Below are 13,864 nucleotides of genomic sequence, written 5' to 3'. Positions count from 1 at the left end.
GCGGCATGATATGGTACCCCGGACGCGGGAGGCCTGGACGCGGGCTAATATTATTGATTATCACACCGTTCCGACATGGACGGGCAGCTTGCATATGATGCATATATGTTATGAGGATGAGTATGAGTAAGATGGCACGCATGATTTCCTTTATGAATATCAGACAGATCCAGATATTTCACGTTGATGTTATCACTATGTTGTTGATGTTTTCTTTCATTGTTTATGCTTCTCATACTCAGTACAAAATTTGTACTGACGTCCTTTCTTCGGACGCTGTGTTCATGCCCACAGGTAGACAGAGAGGAGAGCTTGGCCCAGATCCTCAGTAGCAGTCAGCTGGTTGAAAGCACTCCATTGTCCGGAGGTGCTTAGGATTATCCTTTTGGTATATATGTATATTTTGGGCACGACGGAGTCTTGTTCCGTCCATGTATATACAGTATGTTATGAGGATGAGTATGAGTAAGATGGCACGCATGATTTCCTTTATGATTATCAGACAGATCCAGATATTTCACGTTGATGTTATCACTATGTTGTTGATGTTTTCTTTCATTGTTTATGCTTCTCATACTCAGTACAACATTCGTACTGACGTCCTTTCTTCGGACGCTGTGTTCATGCCCACAGGTAGACAGAGAGGAGAGCTTGGCCCGGATCCTTAGTAGCAGTCAGCTGGTTGAAAGCACTCCATTGTCCGGAGGTGCTTAGGATTATCCTTTTGGTATATATGTATATTTTGGGCACGACGGAGTCTTGTTCCGTCCATGTATATACAGTATGTTAGTAGAGGCTCGTAGATACGCAGTGCAGGTTAGATGGTCTCACAAGACGTTTTCATATGCATGTATATTATTTTGATGGCCGAAAGACAATTGTATATAAAGTATTTATGTTTGTTTAATTATGATTTTCCTACAACTGGTTTGTAAATTGATAAAAGAATATTAAATGAGCAAGATAAGTAGTAGAGTGAGCGGTGCTCGGTAACTAGCTTCGGGTACCCGTCGCGGCCCCTAACTGGGTCGTGACAATCTTGCCTTCTAAAAATTGTTAGCTTAATCGGGAAATCGTATGACTTGCGTGTAAAGAAATCGGATCTGGGCCACGTGTGTCACACCCTAATGTCCCTAGGGTGTGATGGGCACCTGACCCCATATCCGGAGTCGAGCGAACCCACAGATTCTTATTACACACATAATTTCTTCGGACTCTGAAAATCAAATAAAAGTAAAATACATATTAAGCTTTCGAAATCTTTCTTTTATCGTTCACAAAATTAAACAAAATCTGTAATTATATAAAATTTATTACATAACACAGAATGACATATCGGCTGATGGAGCCGCTCACTGACTGACAACCAATACCCACGACGCTGTCTGCAAAGCCTCTAACATCAATCCAGAAATCAGAACATACATATACCCTGACTCGGCAACGCTCCAGAAGTAAATGGAGCTCGCCAATCCTGCTGAAACATCTTCTGACAAATCTTCTATTCATCTGTAGGTACCTGCGTGGCATGAAACGCAGCCCCCGAAGAAAAGGGGTCAGTACGGAATATGTACTGAGTATGTAAGGCATAAGATACAGAAAACGGAACCATAATCGAAACAAACAGTACAAAAGGTACGTACATTACCCAGAACACCAAATACTTAATTTCCAAACGCGAATCATGTATCAGAAGAAGTACAGATCCAAAATACCAAGACACCAGAATATCAAAATGCTTGTTTTTCCAGACACAAAACATGGATGCCAATGTCATACGTAATATAATAATGCCACGGAACGTACGGCCCGATCCATACATATATATACATATATATCGCTGCGGAACGTGAAGCCCGATCCATATAACATATCACATGTGCAAATAACGTGTCCCGGCCCTCGAGTGAGGGACTCGGTGAATAGAATCATGTATGTCAACATCGTATATCATATATGCATAACGTGTCCCGGCCCTCAAACGAGGGACTCGGTAGATAAAATCATGCATGTCACATCAAATATCATGTATGCATGTAACGTGTCCCGGCCCGCCAGTGAGGGACTCGGTGGATAACGTGTCCCGGCCCTTCAATAAGGGACTCGATAGAGGGGATCCGGTCCGGATCTGGCGCCATCATCATATAACGTGTCCCGGCCCTCTACTGGTGGGTCTCGGTGAACAATGCAATGGAATACGCACGAGAACATATCCTGGCCCGGGCTCAGTGAAATCCAAACTGAGGCTTGCACGAACAGAGTAGTGCGAAACCATATGCACACAAATCAAGACTCAATAGATACGTACACTTACTGACATTTGAAGGCTCAGAAACAAGTTTCAAGTCAATCCGACTTCGTATGAGAAAGTTACAAACGTTTGAAGTACAGAACGTTCTATAAGCATTTTAGAGCAAATCTGAGATCTTTTCCGAAGGTTAGAGACATTATGACTTACAAAATTCTTTCAGAAACAAAACTCTTTATACTTATCTCGTTACTCAATCGTATAACAAACTGGATCATGTCAGATATACTTATATCAGAAGTGAATCAGAATCGTAGGCAGACTCGGAAACATATTAAATAGAACTTCAGAAACAAATCTCTTCCGGATATCATATGGATCAAATCAAATATAACCTTTAAAATCATATGTACATATCAAAATATATTAAAGACTCAATGGAATAGTTAAACGTACTATCATTTGGAAATCAAAATGTTAATCATACCAATTGTCTTTCAAATGCCATTCAGAAACATATCAAACAAAACTTTGAACATTTACGCATACAGAACCCTTTAGGGACAAAACTTAGAATTCAAGAATAGAATTTCCCCAAAGTGCATTTCATATCATACCTTATGTGGCTCTAGGACATGCCAAAGAAAGAAAGGGTAAGCCTTACATACCTGTGCCACGACCAACTAGGTACGCTTATTTGTCCAAACTTGCTAGTCTACATACAAAAGAATTCACATGATCATTAGATTTATCGTCATTCACTTGTCTTAACTTCTCAAATAAATTCGCTTATATTCTGCCGAAATTTCGGCAGCATCTCCCCTGTAAATACATCATCCCCGAGAGTCTACTCGGCTAAATCATCAACGACAAACCCGAGAATTGAACTCGGCCAAAATATCAATAACAATGCCAACAATCATATCTCCAATCTTCAACAATTTACTCAAAATGCATTCTAACATTAATAACTTGTTTTACATAATTCAACGGCATTTCATTTAGGTTCCAACCGATTATCACAACACACTCCGCAACCTTCCTAATTAAACAAAAACATCAATAATACATTCCTTACTTTCTTTCGAATTACCAAACCATCATTTTCATCATAGATACCGCATCGACTACTACTAAGATGTCAAATAGAATCCATTCATCATAACTTACCAAAACAACCATCATTCGGCCACAACAACTACATGCATTTTTTTCATGAATTTTCCATCCATTTCTATACATCACAACAACCAACACACTACATAAAATTAACCCGTTCTTTCTACACTTTAGCAATATCATTCATTCTTATAATCATAAGAAACCATACTAATATCGCATTAGCCTCCTCCATAATTCACAACGATTTCAACCTCATTTCCAATCATTAAATCTTCATTTAACATCATAAAATTCACAACACAACAATAATCAAAATGCTAAATAAAATCATTTCATTTATTCTACATGATACCACCATATTCGGCCAATACATATACACATATATTTTATGAATTTAATCCTTTTCTACACACTTCAACATACATAATTCATCCATAACATATAAAAGGGAATTAATTCTTACCTTTTTCCCTCCATTTTTCTTTTGTCTAGAATCATGAACTTGCAACAAATAGTGGCTCTCTTGCTCCAACAACTACTCCATGTTGTAGAGGACCTTGAACTTAGTAAGGATTCAAGAAGAAAGGAATTTTTGGATCAAAGTTTGGAAACTTCAATTTTTTTTTTCTATGGCCGAATGGCCTTTCTTTTTCTTGGTCTATCTTTTGTTTTCTTGAAGTTTCTTGAGCAATGAAGAATTATGGCCCCTTTTCTCTTATTTATCACATGGTTTTGATTTTTATGGGCTTGGGCCATTTTATTTGGACCATGGCCGGCCACCACCAAAAATTGGGCCTCTCTTGTTCTTTTTTTTTTTGATTTTCCAAGCCCAACTTCTTTTGGTTCATTTTGTAATTCACAAAACTAATTTCCGAAATTCTAATTTTTCCCTTTAGCCTTCCTCAATATTTCTATGAGTCGTCTTGCGAATTTCCCTTTTCGCCCTTTGCCTTTCTCAATATTTCATGCCAATAATATTCATAAACAACTTGTGTATTGAACAAGATCGAAATATAGCCTTATTCTTAGCTCCCCGCAATTATCCTGAATTATCCGAATGTACAAAATGCGGGATATAACAACGTGGGCCCAGTTGTACCGCTGCAGCATCCCCCATACGGCCCTAGCGGTGGCGTAGCAGCGATTGGTTTACCGCAAAAGCAGTGTAGCTGAGTTCCTCCAAGGACCGCCCCAGCGGTACCTCAATCAAAGAAGCGGTACCGCTGGAGCGGCGTCTTAGACGGCTACAGCAGTTACGAGCAGTGACTTTCCCTATTTAAGTGACATTTCGAGAACTAACCTCATTTTTCAAAACCCTAAAGAGTCCAGCCGCCCTTGGAGCAATTATGGAGCCAAAAATAATATTTTCTTGGAGAAGGTAATCCTTCTAACGTCTTCCATTCATATTTCACTTTAGTGATTCTCATTAAGAGTCCCTTATCTAGAAACCACAAGAATGGGTATCACAATCTCGTAAGGCTTGATGGGTTAGTTGCTCTTAATATGTATTCATTGGGCTATTACCTCTTTTTCATCACCTTAGAATGGCTTCTAAATTTAGTTCTCATTTCCCTACCAGACCATTAATGAGTCTCTTTAATGAATCTTGGAAATGGATTTCTAAAGGATAGGTAAAAATGGAAAATTGATCTAGCTAGTGGCTTGAATATTGACATTAGTCATGAATGGAGGTTGATTGATCATCTAGTGTTGTATAAGTGAAATCTAGAGTTAGGATAAATTCCCAAATCTACCTTATCGAATTGAAGTCTTTTATAAGAGTTCTAACGGTGATTCTTATTTTGGGTCTCATGATGGTATCGAGTTCCTTCGTGCAGATTATTACGTGGTGAACGAATTGAAGAATCAACGGATGCTCGTGGCACCTGCTCGGCCTTGAGGTAGGTTACGACTTTCCTTTTTGGTAGACTCCGGTTAGTTTCCGATATTCATGCCTTAGAAGGAACAGAGAATGCATGTGTAGGAATTGGAGATTTGGGATGGAAACATAAGATGGTATTGTTGTGTGATTTGTGTGTTCGGGCTTATGGCCTGTAGATTCCTTAGGATGTTTGAATTAAGTGCATTGAGTATCGGTGGTTTCTATGTGACTTGGAAGAAATGGTTGATTCATGTTTTTCTATTATTTTAGTGAGAATTTATGTAAATTGTGCCTAGATTATGCTATGCTATTATAGTGGATCTATTTGACATTAGGCGTATAAAGGGAATCAACGATTGTGAATTAGTTCTAGACTGAGGAGTAGCGAATGTCTTGTGAGTAGTAGGTGAGTTTATTTGTATTAAGTTAATAGGCTAACAAAGGGTTAGCGGTAATAATGGGTTGGGATTTGATTATTCTATTGTGTTGGCTTGATGCCATGTGTTGTTCGTAGATATCGAAATCTGTTTTCCATCATGATGATGATATTGTTGGCGTACCCACTGTTGGTACTTGTGACTCTGCTATATTGTTGGCGTACCCACTGTTGGTACTTGTGACTCTGATATATTGTTGGCGTACCCACTGTTGGTACTTGTGATTCGGATAGATTGTTGGCGTACCCACTGTTGGTACTTGTGATTCAGATATATTGTTAGCGTACCCATTGTTGGTACTTGTGATATTAAGTATGATTATTGATGTTGATACATGCATTACACGCACTCTCATTCTTCATGATACACTATTGAGATATTGATGATACTTGATGAAACATTATGATGAGCTTGGCTCTCTGTTTACTTGAGTGACGTGAGAGTCCAATATCTGATGTTCATCCCAGAATCATGGATTGAGTGAATTGATACTTGATGGAAACTCTTGTTACTTGAGTGACGTGAGAGTCTGATATCTGATGTTCATTCCGAAATCATGGATTGAGTGAGTGCATGGACTCCGCGAGTCCCCTAGAGTGGTGCCGGTGAGAACCCTCCGTGGGCAAAGATCAAGGTCCCGTCTGTCTGTTGGGCAAAGATCCGGGACAGGTGGCACTTAGACTTCGCGAGTCACCTTGGGTTGTGCTATCGAGATGTCGATATTTCCGTCCGGAGTACATCTGTACACAACATTTGCATGGCATTCATACATCTTGCATTGCATTGCATCATGACAATTGAGATGACTTGGTGTTCTGCTTGTGATGTTGGTCTCGGATTGGACATATGGAGACTTGGTACAGTTGGGTTTAGGTGATCTACTTAGGCAATGACGTGTGCTTGGTTCCGAAATGGTCGCCTTATACTTGTTGATTTATCTCGTAGACCGTCCGAAAGATCAGTTATATGTTTGGCTTCTAAAGAATGTAGACTAAAAGATACTAAATAATGAGTCGACTTCTAGACTAAAAACGAATGGTATAATGATATATGATTCTTGTGATATTGTTGTGGAATTGACTTGTGGTTATTAGAGGAAAGGTAATGATTTAAGGGTCTTGGTGTTATATTGCGCGGTATATAGATGCATGACTTGATTTAGTTACTTATCATGTTTATTTGTGAATTCTTTTACTGATATGTGTTTCTAACCATTGTCGGCCTATGATACTTACTCAGTACGTGTTGATTGTACTGATACTGCTTTTGCTACACCTTTTTCGGGGTATAGAGGGCTTCAGGTGATTGATTGTGACATGTTCGGGATTGTGCGGTGCCTATCTTGAAGACCTCCTCCCACTTCATTCCGGGATGGAAGTTGGTCTTAGTGTGTTTTTATAATCTGGATCTATTAGTCGCTCTTGTACTAGTCTAGACTAGGTCGTGGGAAGTCGGAAAGAGTCTGTATTTATTTAACTGTTATAATCATTTTCAATGTTGAGTTTATTAAAAGAATTGATTTCCGCTGTTAATATATATATTTAGTTGATTAATCGGATTGTCTTTATTGGTAGATGTGTTATTGATTGAGGGTTCGCCTACCGATGAGGGAAAGGTAGGTGCCCGCGCGATCCTAAATTGGGTCGTGACAGTCACGAATATGTGTCAAATCCACCCAAGTACTATACCCCATAAATGTATTCGCACAAGAAGGGTAGACGCTATTTACCACCACCGAATCCCCAACCGGAGTAGATACATAAATAAGGGCATCAAGAGTATCACACATCATATCCAAACCCACAGCAAAATATGTAGGCATATAAGAAAAAGTAGAGCCCGAATCAAATAAAATAGAAGCCATCCGGTCATAAACTGAGATAGTACCTGTGATAACCGCAATGGAGGCCTCAACCTCGGGTTTACCTGGGAAATCGTACAAATGACCATGCCCTCCTGTAGCATGTGAACCACCGCGATTATCATTTCCAGTCTGAGCCCCGCCCCTATCGGGCTGCTTTCCACTTCTGCCTGCCTGAGGATCGCCTCGGTTAGGCTGAGCACCACCCCTACCCGCAGTGTGGCCGCCCCGTCCTGCCGGTGCACAGTCCTTACCTCCTCTATCTGGTGCAAATGGAGCTCGGGGAGCCTGATACTGAGTCCCCTGTCCACCCTGTCTGACTCTAGGACAATACCTCTTAATATGCCTAATCTCCCAACATTCGTAACATTCAAGGTCCAACGTAGGTCGCTAAACAGAAGCTGAGGAAGCAGTATAACCCCCATGTTGACCTGAAGACTGATAATTGGCCCCTGATGGGCCCCCAGCGGACACCTGCATCGTGGACTGAACTGAACCCCCTAAATATACCTACGAACTCTGACCCTTCGAGAATGGGTTATTGAAATTCCCACCCCTTCGGGCCTTCTTCTCTATCTGCTTTGCATGACTTTCTGTCTAATCCCCTCAACAACACGGACATGTTCCACTACCTCCTGGAATGAAGCCCTTGTGGTTACAAGCTGTAGAGCTAATAGCTGAAGTCTAGTGTTCAATCCCTTCACGAAATGCCTGATCCTCTCCTCCTCAGTAGGCAGTAACTGAAGAGCATAGCGGGATAAGGAATGGAAACGGGATTGTAAACAACAACAGACGAGTTTCCCTGATCAATATTAGCAAACTCATCCTACCTTCGGTCCCTCAGAGTACGCAAAACATACTTATCCAAGAACACTGAATATACTGAACCCAAGTCAACGGAGGTGATCCAGCCGGCCTGCACTCCACATATGCCCTCCACCATAACTTGGCATCACCCAAGAACTGGAAGGTCACAAACTCCACACCGTACTTGTCCACAGCCCCCATCTTATGGAGCCTCTCATGATAATCGATGATGAATTCGTACGCATCCTTTGACTCAATACCATAGAACACCGGAGGCTTCATTTTGGTGAACCTCTAAAACAAATCACGCTCTTCGCCAGTCATCACCGGCCCTGCAACAGGCCCCGGAAAAGCCTCAAAACCCGAAACTTCCTCTAAGCTAGGTGCCACTGCTGCGGCATGCTGAACCCCCGGAGCTTGTGCTCTATCCGGATCTAGGGCTGCTATCCCTGCGCCCCTACCTTCTGGGATGGTTGGTATAGCCTCGACCTGTACTAACCCATGCAACTAATTCAGCACTTGTGCCATCACATCTGGTATACAAGGAGCAGCTGCAGCCCTTGGCCGAACTGGCACTGACGCTGGCTGAGCTAGTGTGGCTGCATCTCCCGCGGCCTCATAAGGAACCACTGGAGGCACGGGATCAACTACTGGGACTCCGCCCCCAGCTGGGGCCGCCCCTCTACCAGTTCCTCTGCCTCCACTTCTACCTCTGGCTGCTGCCGCGCGTGTTCTTGCCATCTGCGAGAGAATGAAGGATAGTTGGATACCAAATTTAATCATGAGATACCAATTGGAATCAAGTAGCATGAAAGAAAGAAGAGAGAGTTTTCCTAGTGTCCGGTAGCCTCTCAAGGATAAGTACAGACGTCTCCGTACCGATCCGTAAGACTCTACTAGACATGTCCTTGTACGACGAGGTCGATGAACCTAAAGCTCTAATACCAACTCTGTCATGAGCCAACCCGCCATGACTGGCACCCACACTAACTCTTAGTGGGCGAACCAACACACAAGTCACCTATTCATTCAAGTCCATTTTTATATTATCCAATTCGATCAGTTATTACCCATTCAAGCACAGATAATCAAAAATATGCCATAAAACAATGAAATAAATGTGGAAGTCCTAACTATTACTAATCCAAAAATCCAAAACTCACCGTACAAGGACTCTAATCTAAAACATATCTAAGGAATGAAATCTGTCTAACAATAACTACAAAGTCTGGAGTAGAAATACATATCATAAAGAATATCTTCGAGCAGCCTGGCATAGATAGAAGCTCACCCTAAAATCTGTCAGCAATGGCCTCACGCTAGATATGAGGACAGGTAGCAGTCTCTGGATCACAATCTGCACTCAAAATAATGCAGCAAGGTAGTATCAGTACAAACACTATGTACCAGTAGATATCATAGGCCGACTAAGATTAGTATCATGCATACATCATAAATTCAATAAAATAGACAAGTCATCCAACAACACGAAATCAATAATCCATCCAACAATAAATCACCAAGGATAATCACAAATCAAGTCACCCAAGGATATCAAGGATCAAATCAACAGAAACAACCAACTAAAATAAGTCTACCAACAATAACCATATACTCGTTGTACACACATGCTAACTGATGTTATTGCTCAGTAGTCATGACCTGCAGGGGACCCATATTCATGTACTACTCATTTCAGATACTCATCAGAGCCGAGCATAAAACCTTTGCTCCGAAAAGAACCTCAGACACGGTCCACATCAAGTACCACTCGTTTTCGTAACGAACCTCGGACCACGAGCCCATAATCTAGGTCACACAATCAACTGTGCCTTTTCATATATCTATAAATAATAGTATTTCTTGCCCTCTTGTTATCAATGCTCAAATCATCATTTTGTATCACAACTACACCGAGAAGATCATATTAACTTCTCATCACAACAATATCAACTGTAGAATCAACACAATGAATAGTGGCACGAAACCCACACGATCACTCAGTCAATGGCACATAGGAGTTCAATCACACAACACGTCAAGACTAGACATGCTTTCTCCTATTGAATTTATAACACATACAATCAACTAATCAAATCTAACTCAAGTAGACCGTAACCCACCTCAAACATAGAGCTGGAACAATGTGAATCACTCTGCTACAGCTTTTCCCTTCCTTAAAGCCTCGGAACGCTCAAAGTCTAGAAATTAGAATGATCAATGAGTCACACTTACTCTAGTCACAAAATCAATTCAAGAATACCCTTCCCTTTAACCCCCATTCCAATGGGTGAAGGACATCTAGGTGTAAAACAACCTAACAATGGCCTTAGTAACCACTAACAATCAATTCATAACAATAATTAATCAATCACATCAATTACAAGCAGTTTCCATGGTTAAGCTACTAGTTGTATAAAACCCTAAGTCTCAATGCACTTATTTCATGACTCTAATTGTTCAATTCTTGATTAAGAGGAGGTAACCCAAGCCACTAGATGATAAATAAATGATAACAATCATAACCCATCAAGTATAGAAGGTTTGTTAGGTTCTAGGGTTACTACTACTAATTTCACCATTGAAGACCCATAAAAGGGATGATAATCATGAAGATGATACGTAGTGATTGAAAGGGATGGATAAGACTTACCTCTCAAGAATATTCTTGCCCTAGCTTGGAATTTCGCCCTAGGTGCTTGTGGGATATTTTGTGAATAAAGAATTCAGAACTAAGTGTTTAAAATGAGATTACTATTTTCCGTCGACCGCTACAATGGTCATTTCGCCGCTGCGGCGATCTTGCTATAGCGGCCAACTGCCCGCTATAGCGGACCAAAAGAAGTCCGACCTCTGCTATGGCGGTGTCACGACCCAACCGGAGGGCCATGACGGACACCCGGAGCTAACCTACCGGGTACCTCCTAACATATTTTCATAATCACATCTAGGTGAGCCACATGGCTATTTCATAATTACCATGAACTCAAATAACACAAATTTCATCTGAAGTAGGCGCCTTTATATAAATATCATTAACTATGCCCATATATACACAAGCCGACAAGGCTATCAAAATGATATACAAAATATGAGCCAACAAAGCTGAGAGATATCTAGCTATACACATTTTTCTACGAGCCTCTACGAAGAGTATGTAATATCATAAGGACAAGACTGGACCCCACCATGCCCATATATGTACACAAAAGAATAATACCAACTATTGCAGCTCCGAATCAAAAGAGTACTGATATGCAATCACCAGCGAAGCAGCCTAAAGGTCTGGTCTGTCTACCTGTGGGCATGAACACAGCATCCACAAACAAAAGGACGTCAGTACGAATAATGTACTGAGTATGTAAGGCATGAATAGTAACATGATAATAGCATGAAGAATAACATAAGATAGAAAGACCATTTATACCTCTTGAGATGTTCATCATGCTTACCTAACCTTTCTCTAAAGAAAACATTCCATACATATACATATACATATAATGATACCAAACCCGACCATATAGGTTCGGTGTCATCCATACCCGGCCATAACAAGGCTCGGTGTTGTCCTTACCCAACTGTAGTGATGCGTGCGCAATAGATATCATACCCGGCTATATAAGCTCGGTATTATAAAATAGCTATTACACATATGACAAACCTGAATATCCAAAAGGAACATTGTAACTCTATCGGGGTAACATTGAGTCGGTAAGCCCCCGATTTCTATTTTGACATCACTATAGTGATGTCAAAATAGCAATTACACATATGACATACCTGAATATCCAAAAGGAACATTGTAACTCTATCGGGGTAACTTTGAGTCGGTATGCCCCTGATTTCTATTTTGACATCACTATAGTCATCAGCATCATCATCACTATGAAGTGCTTTTATCAATAATATCTTAAGAATCTTGGTAGTCTTGAGCTTCTAACATTCTCTAGAAAGTAGGACATTATGGACATCATAGATGGATTCACGACGAGGAGATCATGCCTTTAGAAAGAAGGGTTAGCCTTACATACCTTTACGTCTTCTTAAAAATCTAACGTTCTCCTACGAATTCCGCAAAATCTACATTCAAGAGGATTCACACTAAGATTAAGTCTTGGAAACACTTCTAAGTCCAAACTAGTGCAATTAATGAGCTAACGAAATTTGGGCAGCATTTCCCCTATTTTGTCAACTTCCACCATATTAAAAATCAACTCCCAAACAACAATAATAACGTTCACAATATCATAATCAAGAAGTCGTATTCAATTGAGTCTAAAATTGACCTAAAATCCCCTTTTCAAGTTTATCTCATAGTCATCTTCTTCACTTCAACATTTATGACTTCTCCACTTTAATTCTTTTCCTTTCCAAGAGTTATTAAACCTCTATATAAACTCAATCATGTAAATAATAGGAAGATCATAGCTTATTATAGAAGAACTTCACCTTCTCCAACTCCTTTCAAGACCAAGTTTGTGACAACTTTGAAGAGAAGTAAGAACAATCACCTTCCATGTATTCTCTTTGGGTTTTGATGTTGATCTTCTCTCTTGATGATATGGAAAGGTTTGGAGTGTTATGTAACCTTTAATAACTCTCAAAAAAGTTCTTTTAATGTGGGGAAATAAGTATGGAAAGTTAGTGTAAAGAATAGGGTCCTTTGGGGTTTAAAAAGGTGTCCAATTCGCCCCACCGCTCCGTGTTGCAGTGAGTATGCGGCCGCATACTCCCTCCACAACATGGGGGTGGTGTTGGGTAGAAATATCACCCAAAATGGGGAGTTTTCGGCCAATATACGGCCCAGCATACTGAGTATGCGGCCGCATATTGCTCCTTTTTCCTCGATTTTGCGAAAATGCGTTCTTTTTTATTCGTTTGACCTCGAATCCTTATGGAACCTTCTTGGCACTTGTGTAAAACTTCATTAACCATCTAAGGGGCCCTATTCCTCCCCCTCAAGGCATTACTAAACAATGTATGACTCAAATATACGAAATCTTTCCAAAACATGACTCAAATTCCAATTCCTTTGACGAGCTTACTTCCACCAATTCAAATGACTCCAAAACCTTAGGGTACGCACTTAAGGTTATCAAATACCCTCCTTAAACTTATAAGGACCTCATATCCACTTTAGTCTCTCATTATTCTACTCATAATGCGAACGACATGAAATTTCTAAGATGTAACATTCCTCCCCCCTTAAGAACATTCGTCCTCGAATGTTAGGTTGTTAGGGATTCTATAAAACTTTCGCCAGAGTTTCCCCTGTAATATGTCACTACCATCCTGTCACAGCAATCCAAAATATATATATCGCCTCATAGGGCTACAACCACAACAACAATAATGGTCACACATGACCAAGAAATCATCGAAACAAAGCATTACATACCTGAGGACAATGGTACCTCTATCTGAATTTCGTCTGGGAGTGGAAATAAATGTGGATACCTGAACTTCATATCTTCTTCAGCTTCCCAAGTCATTTCTTCCCTATTATC

The sequence above is a fragment of the Lycium barbarum genome, chromosome 11 (genome assembly GCF_019175385.1).
Source record: "Lycium barbarum isolate Lr01 chromosome 11, ASM1917538v2, whole genome shotgun sequence".
NCBI lineage: Eukaryota > Viridiplantae > Streptophyta > Magnoliopsida > Solanales > Solanaceae > Lycium > Lycium barbarum.
This window is presented reverse-complemented; position numbering follows the sequence as displayed.